Source organism: Dermacentor silvarum, chromosome 8, assembly GCF_013339745.2.
Source record: "Dermacentor silvarum isolate Dsil-2018 chromosome 8, BIME_Dsil_1.4, whole genome shotgun sequence".
In the NCBI taxonomy this organism is placed as follows: Eukaryota; Metazoa; Arthropoda; class Arachnida; order Ixodida; family Ixodidae; genus Dermacentor; species Dermacentor silvarum.
The window spans coordinates 110,344,368-110,358,525 of NC_051161.1; positions in this window are offsets into that span (position 1 = coordinate 110,344,368).

The following is a 14,158-nucleotide window of genomic DNA, read 5'->3' on the forward strand; positions in this document are numbered from 1 at the left end:
CCTGTACCGGACTCCCCCATCCAGCCGTGAGCCAAGCCCAAACCGTCCAGAAGACGTCGACGCCTACCCCGACCAGCGAGCTAGCCGTTGGCTATTGAACCTGCCACCGGAGTACGAACCCCTACCCGACAAGACCAAGAGGACCAAAGTCACGACCTCGGCAGCAGCTACCATGACAGCCTCTGCGCCGACATCTGCAAGGGTAATGCAACAACCCAGGGAGCCGCCGACTTTCCGCGGTTCGCCATGTGAAGACCCCGAAAGCTAGCTGGAGGCATACGACCGGGTCGCTACGTTCAACAAGTGGGACTGCGACGACAAGCTGCGCCATGTTTACTTCTCGCTTGAAGACGGCGCCAGAACCTGGTTCGAGAATAGGGAGCGTGCACTAATAACCTGGGACCTCTTCCGAGCCGCATTCCTGGACACCTTCACTAGCGTCGTCCGTAAAGGAAGAGCTACAGCCTTCATGGAAAACCGTGTACAGCTCCCGAATGAGAGCATCGGTATGTACACTGAAGAAATGACTCTATTATTCCGGCACGCCGACCCCGCTATGCCAGAAGACAAGAAAGTTCGCTTGCTCATGCGGGGAGTTAAGCAGGAGCTATTCGCCGGACTGGTGCGGAATCCACCAACGACAGTCCAATACTTTCTCTCGGAGGCTACGACGATCGAGAAAGCACTGGACATGCGCAACCGGCAATACAATCGCCGTTCGACGCCACAGTACGCCGAAGTCCAAGGACTCTCCGACGACCTACAAGACACCATCAGGGCGATAGTACGCGAAGAGCTGCAGAAGTTGCTACCGTCGTCGCAGCCTCAAGTTGCTTCCATCGCCGATATCGTGCGGGAGGAAATCCAGCACTCGCTCGGACTTCCCGAATTGCCGCAACCCCAACCAGAAGCGATGACCTACGCCGCCGTCGCCCGTCGTGAAGGCCCCCCTCCGCGCACGCGCCAGGGCCCCGTAACGCCGCAGTTCTGTCGTCCACCGCCGCCGCCGCCAGCACGCCCGCCCGTCGCCCAGCGCGGCTACCAAAGAAAGACAGACATTTGGCGCGCCCCCGACCACCGCCCGCTCTGCTATCACTGCGGGGAAGCCGGCCATGTCTACCGCCGATGCCCATACCGCGAGATGGGCCTACGAGGGTTCGCCGTCAACGCACCACGCCCACAGCTTGGCGAGCGACCACGTGACATCGCCGACTAGCTCGCCGGAGCTCAGTGGCAGCCACGACGACCCTCACGCTCGCCGTCACCAGGCCGCTACATCTCGTCCCATCGCCGTCAGTACACTGGTCCTACTCGGGGCCGATGTCAAAGCCCTTACCCGGGAAACTAAAAGCAGCAACCAATGGAGGTACGGTTGCTGTACGACGCAATGACGAAGATCCTCCACCGCCACCGACGACGACGATTCGCGAATCATCACAACGAGATATCAGCACGCCGTCTAGCGACAACCTTGACAACACTTCGCCGCCGAAAGAAGACCTTCTGACGCGACGTAGCAGCAGCAGAGCAAGCCGACGCAGCCGTGATCCAACTCCACGAATTAACCGCAACTCCAGACGCCGGTCTACCGATCTAGACGTGCTAATCGATGGTCATAACGTCACCGCTCTCGTCGACACTGGCGCCTATTATTCCGTCTTCAGTGGCGCGTTCGCCGCCAAGTTCAAGAAGGTGAAAACACCCTGGCAAGCACCCGATATCCGGACAGCGGGAGGCCACCTAATAACGCCGGCTGGAATCTGCACAGCGCGAGTCACGGTCAACAACCGCACTTAACCGGTGAGCTTCCTAATCCTGCCGCACTGCTTCAGGGGTGTCATCCTAGGCATGGACTTTCTAAACCAACACGGTGCAGTCATCGACTTACGGTCTAATTCGATAACGCTTTCAACGTACAACGCGATGCCACCGGATAGAAACATCAGTTACCATGCCTTGAATGCGCTAGAAGAACAAGTCACCGTTCCGCCTCGCTCCAGCGTAATGATTTCCGTCGGTGCCGAAGTGCCTGCAGATATGGAGGGCGTCATCGAGGGCGATCATCACTTACTGCTCGATCGTGAAATTTGCGTCGCTAGAGGCATAGCTGAGCTACGTGAAGCGAAAGCAAGAGTGATGCTCACGAACTTCACTGACGAATACAAGCACATTAACAAAGGCACAACGGTCGCCTACATCGACGAAATAGTCCAAGCCAGCAGTGCTTTTGCCTTCACGGATTCTAGTGCACCTGCAACGAAGACTGTAGTACTTGAACCAACTTTCGACGTCAATCAGAACCTTCCGTGGCATAAGAAAGAACAGCTAAAAGCTCTGCTCCTGCAATACAAGGACTGCTTCTGGTCGTCGTCAAAAGTTCGACAAACCCCGGTCGCCAAGCACCGCATCATAACCGACAAATATGTCCGCCCACTCCGTCAGAGCCCGTACCGAGTTTCGGCGCGCGAACGCGAGGCCATAAGGCAACAAGTCGACGACACCGTCCAGCCGTCCAAGAGTCCGTGGGCGTCCCCCGTGGTGTTAGTGAAGAAGAAGGATGGAACTCTACGTTTCTGCATAGATTATCGTCGCCTCAACAAAATCACGACGAAGGACGTATACCCTCTCCCACGGATTCATGACGCCTTGGATCGACTCTACAACGCAAAGATGAGAGAGACCGGGAGAAGACTGCCTTTATTACACCAGACGGACTGTTGGAGTTCAAAGTCATGCCGTTTGGTCTTTGCTCGGCACCTGCGACTTTCCAACGGGTCATGGATACAGTACTGGCAGGCTTGAAGTGGCAGACTTGCCTCGTCTATTTGGACGACGGCGTTGTGTTTGCCTCAAGCTTCGAGGAACACCTCCGGCGCCTTGAAACAGTTCTTCAAGCTATCAAGACCTCCTGACTCACGTTGAAGCCAGAAAAGTGCCGCTTCGCATACAAGGAGCTCTTGTTTTTGGGCCATGTCATCAACAAGTCTGGAGTGTGCCCTGACCCACTGAAAACGGCGGCTATCACTGGCTTTCCTCCGCCCGCCGACAAGAAGGCAGTGCGTAGATTTCTTGGCCTGTGCGCGTATTACAGGCGCTTCGTCAAGGATTTTTCACGGATCGCCGAGCCACTGACGTACCTCACGAAGGCCGACGTCGAGTTCAAGCGGGAGACGCCGCAAATCGAAGCATTTGAAGAATTGAAGCGACACCTGCAATCGCCGCCCATTCTTGCGCATTTCGACGAAAACGCCGATACCGAAGTCCACACCCAAGCAAAGCAGCATAGGACTCGGCGCCGTGCTTGTGCAGAGGACTGACGGAATAGAAAGGGTTGTAAGTTACGCTAGTCGGTTGCTATCGAAGGCGGAATCAAATTATTCCACAACAGAAACGGAGTGCCTCGCCATCATCTGGGCTACATCAAAGTTTCGCCCCTACCTCTATGGCAAGCCCTTCAAAGTTGTGAGCGACCACGACGCCTTGTGTTGGCCAGCTAACTTGAACGATCCTTCAGGTCACCTCGCACGATGGAGTCTGAGACTTCAAGCAATCGACATCACCGTCGTCTACAAGTCCGGCCGAAAGCACTCTGACGCCGACTGCTTGTCTCGCGCCCCCGTCGAACCACCGCCACAGGACGACCAGGATGACGGCACTTTCATGGGACCCATCAGTGCCGACGAATTCGCCGAACAACAGCGAGCCGACCCGGAACTAAGGAGCCTTGTAGACTACCTGGAAGGCAAGACCGTCACTGTGCCGAAGGTGTTCAGGCGAGGATTGGCGTCGTTTTTCTTGCAAAACCACATTCTCCTAAAGAAGAACTTTTCGCCTCTCCGAGGCAAGTACCTCCTCGTGGTACCCTCAGCATTGCGTCCAGAGGTTCTGCAAGCTCTCCATGACGACCGAACGGCTGGACACCTCGGTTTTTCCCGCCCGCTACCGAGGATACAAGAAAAATACTACTGGCCTCGCCTCTCTGCCGACGTCGCCCATTACGTAAGGACGTGCCGAGACTGTCAGCGATGCAAAACACCGCCGACAAGGCCAGCCGGACCTCTACAGCCGATCGAACCACCTCGCCGACCATTCCAGCAGATTGGGATGTACTTACTTGGGCCTTTTCCGAAGTCGACGTCCGGGAATAAATGGATCGTCGTAGCTACGGACTACCTCACCCGCTACGCCGAAACAAAAGCCTTGCCCAAAGGCAGTGCCGCCGAGGTAGCCCGATTCTTCGTTGAGAACATTCTCCTGCGCCACGGTGCTCCAGAAGTCCTCATCACCGACAGAGGCACGGCCTTTACGGCAGAACTCAAGCCATGCTGCGATACAGCCAGACAAGCCATCGCCGGACCACCGCCTACCACCCGCAGACGAATGGCCTCACCGAGCACCTAAATAAGACCATCGCCGACGTGCTGGCAATGTACGTCGACGTCGAACACAAGACGTGGGATGCCATCCTTCCGTTCGTGACCTTCGCATAGAACACGGCCGTGCAAGAAACGACGCAGATGGCGCCGTTCAACCTGGTCTGCGGAAGGAACCCGGCAACGATGCTTGACGCCATGCTACCGGACGTCACTGATGAAGAAAATCTCGACGTTGCCACCTATTTCCAGCCTGCCGAAGAAGGTCGACAGCCCGCCCGCCTGCGCATCAAGAACCAGCAGAGGACCGACAGCCGACACTACAATCTTCGACGACGCTACGTCGAGTACCAGCCCGGCGACCGTGTTTGGGTCTGGACTCCGATACGCCGGCGAGGACTTAGCGAGAAACTGTTACGACGCTATTTCGGACCCTACAAGATTATCCGACGGATTGGCGCACTGGACTATGAGGTCGTGCCAGACGGCATTTCGCAGTCACAGCGGCGCCGCGCACGACCCGAAGTCATCCACGTGGTGCCTCTTAAGCCTTTCTACGCCCGCTGACGAACTTAGGTACTTCGTTGCTTTGTTATTTTTATTGTCTTTATTACGCGTGGTTTATGTTTTCGGATTCGTGTTCGTTAGTAGCATCGGGACGATGTTTTTTTAAGGGGAGGGTATTGCCACGTGTACTTGTTTATCTTTCCCCGGTGACAGCTCTTCACCGGCTCACAAATGTTAACCGTTATCGCACGGCGCAGGACGCGCCTGCATGTATCGGAAGTTTCTCGAACGCTATCGATGCTTATTTCCGTTGTCTGTATTCACCGACACTTATGTTAACAGATTGTATGACGGACGCGAATTGTCTAGAACTTTCTGGAAGACTCGCGGGCACCAGAGAATAACCTGGAACATTCGATGACTCATTTATAAAAGCCAACGCGTTTCGCCGCTGATCAGATTTCGAGGATCGCCGACTGTGTTCGCCGCTTTCGTTGTGCCATAGAGAAAGAAATTCAACAAGAGGGGACACTCGGAAAAAACTGGCAACAGGAAACACGTCACCATACGTCACGCTATACTTTTGACACCGAACGTTAGCTGCCGCAAGCATCGAAAAAAAAAAAGAAAGTGAACTTAAGTTAACAGGCATTGATTTATTTTTAAATTCTTTGCCGCGAAAACAAAAACGTTTTGCGTATAAATGAACTTAAGCTTTGCGACTTATTTTCCTTGCCTTACCTATAGCCACAGGTCAATGACACGCCAGATACATGCGTCATCCGCCAGACACTCCCCCGAAGCCAGCGAGGATGGCTGCGCGTGCGTTTGAGCGCTCGCGTGCGGCGACCCGTCTGTCTCCTTCTTTTTTTCTTTTTTAAATGTAACCTGGTTTATTGGGCTCTCGGCGTAATCTTGCGTTCCTTCTGCACTGGGATAAGACACCACTGCACTATTGGACTATGGCAAGGTGAGAAATCTTGTTTCACAGTCTACGACGCAATTAGGCTTACGGCACGGGACCGAGACTTAAGACGCAGTTAGCGAAAAACAGCTCGGCCATCCTGGCGCAGTTAATTTGAGTGAATGAATCGTGCTAAGACATGTTTCTGACGCTTCCTTTGGGGCTATTGTAAATTATTTCGGTTTTTGAGCCACACTGGCCGCACAGGGTGCCGTGTCGCAGTTAGCGAGAACTCAGCCGTGGTGTGTAGTCTAGTGCATCTTGCTAGGAGAAGTTTGTGTCGCTTTCTCTGACGCCAGAAATTACTGAAAAGTAATTTGGTTACTTTCTGGGGTACTTTTGAGGCACGCTGGCCGCACAGCGCGCTGTGACGCAGTTAGCGATAAGCAGCTCGGCCGTGGTGATAAAGTTAGTTTGGCGTGTAATGAATCTTGGAGGGACAAGTTTGTGACGTTTTTTGTGGCCCCGCAACAACATATACCTTCTTTCGGTACTCACGTCTCTTGAAAACATGATGGGCGATTGCGAAGAGCGATAACATGGGAGTGTCTGGCTGGCGATGGCAGAACGCGCGAAAGATAACACCGAGGAACATATCAGAAACTTGTAATTCGAAAATACCGTCTTCTAAAGGACTGAAAACAGGCTTTGCACCCACGCATTTGTCTTGAGTGCCTGTTGCGTCCATTCTGTGTATGCAGCGTACCGTCGCGTCGCCCGAGGCCAAATTTTGCAAACGCGAAGTTGCCCGTGTATTTGTGCGGCTAAAGTGCAGGAAATAATGCCCGGAAATGGGGGCATGCTTGGAAATCAGATGTTTTCATATTTTAGGGTTTTGTTTGGGATGAGTCGTGTATTTTCTACGCCATATATGTAAAAGCGAATTGCTTTTGTATGTAATGCCGCCCATTCACCGCTTTCACACGTTTCGCCTCTACACGCAGTATTCCTATGTCTAAATACCAAAATGACTCATGCTTGTAACATGCTGTTACGTGCTTGCGAATGTAACATGCTTGTAATTTACTTTTTTTCAGCTGGTGCCGTCCGGTGGAGCTTCATACAGGAACGTACTGCCTTACCTGCTGGTGTCACAACGTTGGATGAACGCACAAAAAGCGCGGAACGAGCTTTTATATAGAGCAAAATAAGTATTTCCTCAGTGCACAAAAGGTCTTGCGTCTACTTTGTGAAATTGCACGTGGCACAGATTCGATGGGACTTTACGAGATCGTTCGCAATCATTTTTACTAAATAATAAACCTATTCTGCACGAAGAGCAAAAAAAAAAAAAAGAGGAGGGGGAAGGGGCGCAGCCGGCGTGCTAGCTTGCGTTCAAAATACGCGCGCCCAAAACCGAAACCGGAAGTGATGTAAATGATTGACACCAAGCGCTTGGCACGCTGCAGTTAATTCGGCCGCTGGGCCCTATGGGAGTGTCCCCTCTTGTTGAATTCCCTTCTCTATGGTTGTGCTTCGAGCGCAGCTTGCTTTTGTGGGCACAGGTTCGCCCAATAAAGAATAAGTTTTGTCATACACAGTTTTACGACTGTTTACTTCAGCGTCACTACTACGTGATAATATTAGCATGCAATTGAGCAACTACTGGCGACACGAAAGAAAGCAAGTGAATCACTAGAACTTTGCAGCTAAGCTTCCGTAAAACGCCTTATTCGTTCAGTACGTGGGAAAGCAACAGGCAGAACTTTTTTCGATCCATCACAGTCGGTTTGGTTTTGCGCCTTGTATCCATCACTGTAGGATCGCGTTTAGTAGAAGCGTATGTATTTGACTGTCGCCCAAAATTAGCTGATGTGCATGACATTGGAGCCAAAGTCGATTAAGCTCACTTATAAAGTTCAGAATTGATGTTAATGGAAACGGTATCAGATATTCTTTGCTGCATTCAATCGCCCAGTCACCGTCCGTAATTATGTGAAATGCTGTAACATTCGTTATTTATCCTTGTGTAGGAATTTACCCCTGGCTTGCCAAAAAGCAGCACCACTCAAGCCGGCGACACCACTAATGCGACCAATGTCTAGGATGTTTTCTGCATTCACAAGAAATCGATTTCTGTACTGGCTGCGACAGGTGATGGAAAACACGTATATACAGATAATCTGCAATACAGATCACATTGTCGTCGCGTAGCAACATTCAAGGACTAAGAAACTCGCACCACCAAGAACGGATCCCCAAAGCATTTCTAAAGTACACTTGGGACACAAGCCTCGGGACGTCAGTTTCAAGCAAACAAACCACCAAAGCAACCTGGTACATTTACACGGCGTGCCTATATGAAATTTCCCATGCATAGAACATGTTTGACAATATCACAAACTGAGAAAGAGAATCGAGTCTTATTTCGCCACTCTAGCCGTGTGTGTACGTATGCCAATACCATGCACATGGCGCCCACACTCAGGCATAATATTGCCATCTAAGTAGGACTCTATAGACGGCTAAAATAATTTTTTTTACTTTCACAAATTGTCGCACAAATTTATTGATCCTATTGAAAAGCGCTTTCATTATACTTTACATGACATATATGTGCACCCTCTGTCAGTAGCGATCAAATGCTGAATCTTTAATTCTCTGTCTATGGCATCCAAACTGAATAAAGGATTTTCATTACCTTCAGAACTACTTTCTGTACTTAAGACGATGGGCAACACGCGAACAAGGTAAGAGCAGGAGCCAACGTTTCGACTAGTGAACTTGTATTTTTGATTATATAACTGTTTCAAAGACTCGAATGCCGGCGTGGCTCATCAATGCGCTCAATATTAATATCTACAACGACGAGCACGTCTGACTGAAAAGGTTATATTGGTACAGTCTGAAGGCTCTCAACAAATTTTTGCATGAGAGCGCACTGGCCAAAGACTTAGAAGGGTCTTCGACCATCCCAGTTTTCCGCCACCATCTTCAACCACATAATCAATGCCTTCTCTACTTCTCTCTACAGCCATTCCCCTTCCCCCAACGCCACGTGGCAGGCCAGAACATGGATTCAGGCCGACCTCTCGGCTTTTCTCTCAAATATATATATATATATATATATATATATACATATATATATATATGATAACATATGATTATATATATAAATATATATAAGATCCCCACACGTTTCATTATGACTATCGTGACATTGCGGTTTGGTACACCTACTTACCTGTAAGCCATATAAGCAGCCTTCGGAGGCAAGGGCTGTAAACATTGTGGGACGGTGTATCCAAATTCTTTTTAAATGACAGATTTTCTAAAATGTCCACTGTAGTCGAGTCCGTGCATGACAGGAAGAACAACATCTGCATGGTAGCGTTTTCTGCCGAGTGTAGTCCTCACTCCTTTCACTTTCAATTGCATTGTTTTCAAGCGAACCTTGTATTGCCTCACATGTGCCGGCGATGGCGGTGGTGTCACTCTGAAAAGTGGGCCGATACTGGTGATTGTGTAGAAAGAGTCCAAGCTGAATGGCACATGCCCCTGTGGGCTCGGGGACCTGTAACGCGCCCTTGAACTACCCTTGTGGGACCGAAACCGAAAAAATCACCAGCCCTTCCCCTGTCGAGAAAATACGGTTAAGCGAAGTTTGTCGTCTGATCCTAGCGTGAGGGCTTCCGAAACCCAGGCGAAACGTCAGCGAAGAGCCGCGGCCTCCGACTTGCGGGAGCGCGATGTTGAGGCCAAACGTCAGCGAAGACCGCCGATCCTGAGGTTAGGGCAAGCGAAGGGGAACGCCTGCGACAACGTCGTCCTGCTACAAGCTCATCGTCCTACACTTACCGGAGCTGGTGCGCATGTTGTGCACTGTAGTGTACATATTTTAAATTTTGAAATAAATGATCACAAAGGAGAAAAAAGTTTTCTTGGCTCTTTCTAAACGCACATCTATAGAAAACGAAAAGTAACCGCATTGTGCATGTGGAATTTTAGAGCGCAGGTCTTAGGCACCCGTTCCTGCGTCGAGCGTCGTTGCTGTCTCTCGGTGTAACCGAGCGAGCGAGCAAAGCGAAGAATGAACGAACGAACGCGAAGGGCAAGGGGGCGATGAAAGACGGCGATAGCGAATGAACGCGAGGTGGTAAACCAAGGAAGAGGGTGTGGCGGAACCATGGGGCGGTAAGCGGAGCAGGATGGTATGGCGAAAGCGTGAGAAGAAAAATGTGCCGCGCAAGACGGGCGACGACAGCTACAAGATGGCGCCAGACTAGCGCGCCGTCGTTTGTTCACCGATGACATGCGGCGAGAGCATCCAGTGATTTCATATATGGAAACAAAGCGCTGCATGAGCGGAGGTCCATCGGCGGCTGCTGCTGTGAATCGCGCCCACGCGCTGCTTTTCGCGATCTCCCGATTAGCGAGGCAGTCGTGCCACACTTCGCTCCGCTTGTAACGTGCCGCACGAGACAGATTGTCCGCGCAAGTTACGTTATCGCGAAATGAAAACACGTATGGCGCTGTGTTCCAATTTCGCATTAGGGAGTAGCGTAATCGTCAGTGATTTTATTTTCTTCGTGATATACATACACGCACATACACACACACACACATATATATATATATATATATATATATATATATATATATATATATATATATATATATATATATGAATACTACTCTGCACAACACCGAGGCAGAGGCGAACGAGCAAGAAGACGACGCTTCAGTGAGTGGCCACATGTTCTTGCTTCTTCCCTCCGTAACATATTCGGTGGAAATGCTGGGTACTGCTGTGCACGACAGAGCTCCAAACCGGAAGTAGCCTGTCCACTAACAACATGACGACCGCTAGAGCCGGTGCGGGGACAGCCCCGCCATGCTGACAAAAACAAACGCCACCATAACGACGACAGTCATTTGTCGCAGTCCTTCAACCCAGGCACGTTTTCGTCGACCGACAATCTTGACGTCGATGAGTGGCTCCAGATATACGAACGTGTCAGCGCCCATAACATGTGGGATGAAACTGTTATGCTGGCAAACACAATTTTCTACCTGCGAGGCCCGGCACGGTTCTTGTTTCGAAACCACGAGGAAGAACTGACGAGCTGGGAGCAACGCAGGCAAAAATTCTGCGAGTTATTCGGCAAGCCTGTTTGCCACCAGCGACCTGCGCAATAGAAACGTGGGTCCCGCTTTCAGACGTCGACCGAATCGTTTGTGACGTACATCCAGGATGTTCTCGCCCTTCGCCGAAAAGGTTGACGAGTGGTTGTCAGAAGAAGACATGGAGAACCACGTACTGAAAGGCATAGCAGATGACGCTTTTATTCTTCTAGTCTATATGAATTTTTCCACCTTCGCAGACGTCATTAATGAGTGTCGATGCTTGGAAGAAGCAAAAAATTGGAGGACGAATGAATTGTTGTGTTGGAATAGAACTTCACTTCTTCTTTTTCTATTTTGTCCTGGCGCAAGATGGCATGATCGCCAGTATCGCGCGTGCGCTCAAGAGAAAAAACTAACGAAAGGTACGTGAGGCAGTTTTGTGGATCTTTAGTACGATTTTTGTATTGCACTTCAAGAAATGATTTTGACATTTAATTTACATGGCGTTACAGCTCACTCATATTGTATTGAGCGTGCTTATGTTAATAAATGAATAAAGCTGAAAGATAATGTACAATAATTTTGTCTTCTTATTTTGACCAAAGTTGACTTTAATTAAAGTACCACAAAAATAGAAAAGCTCCAGTAATGACGTTGAAGTTTCATTTTTTATAGAAAAGTACGTCGCATTCTGCCTGTGACAGTATTAGCATTTTATCCTCAATATCAGAAAAGAAAGTTTCATTACAACTAAATATTCATGCTTTTAAAATACGTAAAAATATTCTGTAAACATAGCGAAAATACGAATAACTCGGTTATTCAATTATGTATATATCGTATTTTTTTAAAGCCAAATAACTATTGAATATGCATAACACAGGTGACACATTTAAGTGAACCGGTGAGCCGCTCAAATGAACCGGTTCATTTCAGTGAGCTGAGCCGTTCCGAGCCGCTCGGTCACTGAAGTGAGCCGTTTTGCCCATCTATAGTCGGGGTGTTTGCGAATGATTTTTTGCGCCACGCGGAGGGCTGTGACACGGCGCCCGTAACGCTGTCGCGTTAAATGTTATAGCATCGCACAGCAGTTCACGTCTCTACCAAATACAGCTGCTACGTCGTCGTGCAAGGACTTTCACTATCCGCATCAGCCGACAACGTCGGAGGGCCTCCTATGTGTCGTTCGGCGAGAGATCGAAGCCGCGGCACCGGTTGGCTTCCAGACCTATGCTAACGATTCTCGACCGACAATTTCCCTCGTGCAGTCTGTCGTACGCCAACAGTTGGCGAACGTTGGTATTCAGTCTGTCTGTTCCGTCAACCGATCGGATACCTACGCCTTTTCTACGATCCCTTCTTCGCGCCGCCAGTACCCCTCTCAGCCTTTTCGCTACCTAGCGGAATGGCGAACATCCGATGACCGGCCGATTTGCTTTAAATGCCGACGCGTTGGCCACATTTCCGCTTACTGCCGCAAAACCTTGACGTCATCCCAATGTCAGTCTGCGTTCCCACCTTACTGCCTCTCACCAGGTACTCGTCCACCACCGGAAGATTCGACCGAGCGTTACAACTCTACTCAGGCGTCCGAATCTTCACGGCAGGGTCATTAACCCTCGGCACTACATCACATGTCTCGCTCACCCACTATTCACCATTATCTGTCCGCCATGTACCGGAGCTCTACTGGAAACTGACGGGTGCAGCACCGAGGGGTGACGATGCTGGAACAACCCGGACTGCAATTCTTCTACTGACCTTACCGATGCCCTCATCTCTGTGATGAGGGCTCACTAAAATCCTGACACCTGCGGCGTCCTTTGTTGTGCTAGTCACTGATGGCAGAATACTGGCCCCAATTGGAATGTGTGCCGCTCGCGCGGGTGTGGCTGGCCGCCAAACATCTGATTTGTTTACTGCACTTCAAGAGTGTCCCCATGACGTTATTCTATGCCACATTAGCGCACCAAGGATCTCTGTCAGAAGGGGGGGGGGGGGCGAATTTTTATTTGGCGGGGGGAGCAATTTCCTTGATGCAATTTCCTTGATTTAGCCAGAGGAATCCCACAGCAAATAAAATGACAAATAATTACAATAAATTGATGACACCAAGGATGATGACGATGTTTCTTTTTTCAATGTGTTACTCGAAGTAATATAAGATTGAATGAGTAAATACGATAGTGTTCGAGTGTTTTTGTTAATCAGGAAAATTTGACCCCAAGGCACCAATTGAATTGTAATGACACTATGAGCAGAGCACTGAAGTTACACCATATCACCTCGGCCTCATAGGGCGGGTACAACACCCGACCCTCCCCCCCTCCACCCCCCCTTCCTCCCCCCCCCCCTCAACGGTGCGCCACTGCTAGGCCATGCTGGTAGAATTGGAGAGGTGGCCAAACGAGCTCCGCAAGCGCGTCGCCGAGCATCCAGAGTTGCTACAGCGGTCGCCAGAGGGCGACAGGCGTTTTAGGGGCTCAAAGACACGCATCGCAAGCTTTCGCTGTGCTGTACAAGATCGGTTATTCGCGCAATTTTTGTGGCTTGAAAACGTTGTTTATGGTTTCAATTGCTTGTAGAGGCTGCCTGCCGGCATTACCCACAAAAATAAGGGTATCAGGATCTATTGAGCTTAATAATTTCTAATTGGCGCGGGTAATATCGACAAGACTGACACACATCCAATCGCAAGGGACGCGCGCTTATTTTTCTGAAAGCGTGGAAAATCATGTGGCTAGTATACAATGCAAAAATATTTAGTTTTCATGTCATCGTTGGTAGCATTGGGCTTAGGGGCGTAGTTGATTTATGGTCGCCTGGCTGGAACTAAATTGCACTGTTGCGGGGTCACCAATTGTTTAATTACTGTTCAGGTCTCTTCAGAAGCCTGCGCCAGTAGTGTCAGAAGGCGAGTGTGAACGTGCACGCGCCTACCAAATACTGGAGACTGAAAATGACGGGAGTAGACGCCGTTCTATCTAGACGGAGCGGCGCGGCCGCGCCTTCGTGTTCACGGCCGGTCTTGGCCGGGCACTCTGAAAAACAAGGAACAGAAACGGTGTAAAACAGGCCCGTTGTAGATGCGGCGCAGTGGACTTCACTTGGGATGCACACTAAAGACAGTACGCGCACGCTGAAAATTCTACAAGAAACATACCAGTGGCGCAGCAAGCGTCGATGAACTTTGCTTGTTAAATCAGTCGGTTCTCCCAGGGATTTAATCTTTCAGTGACGTTCTTGG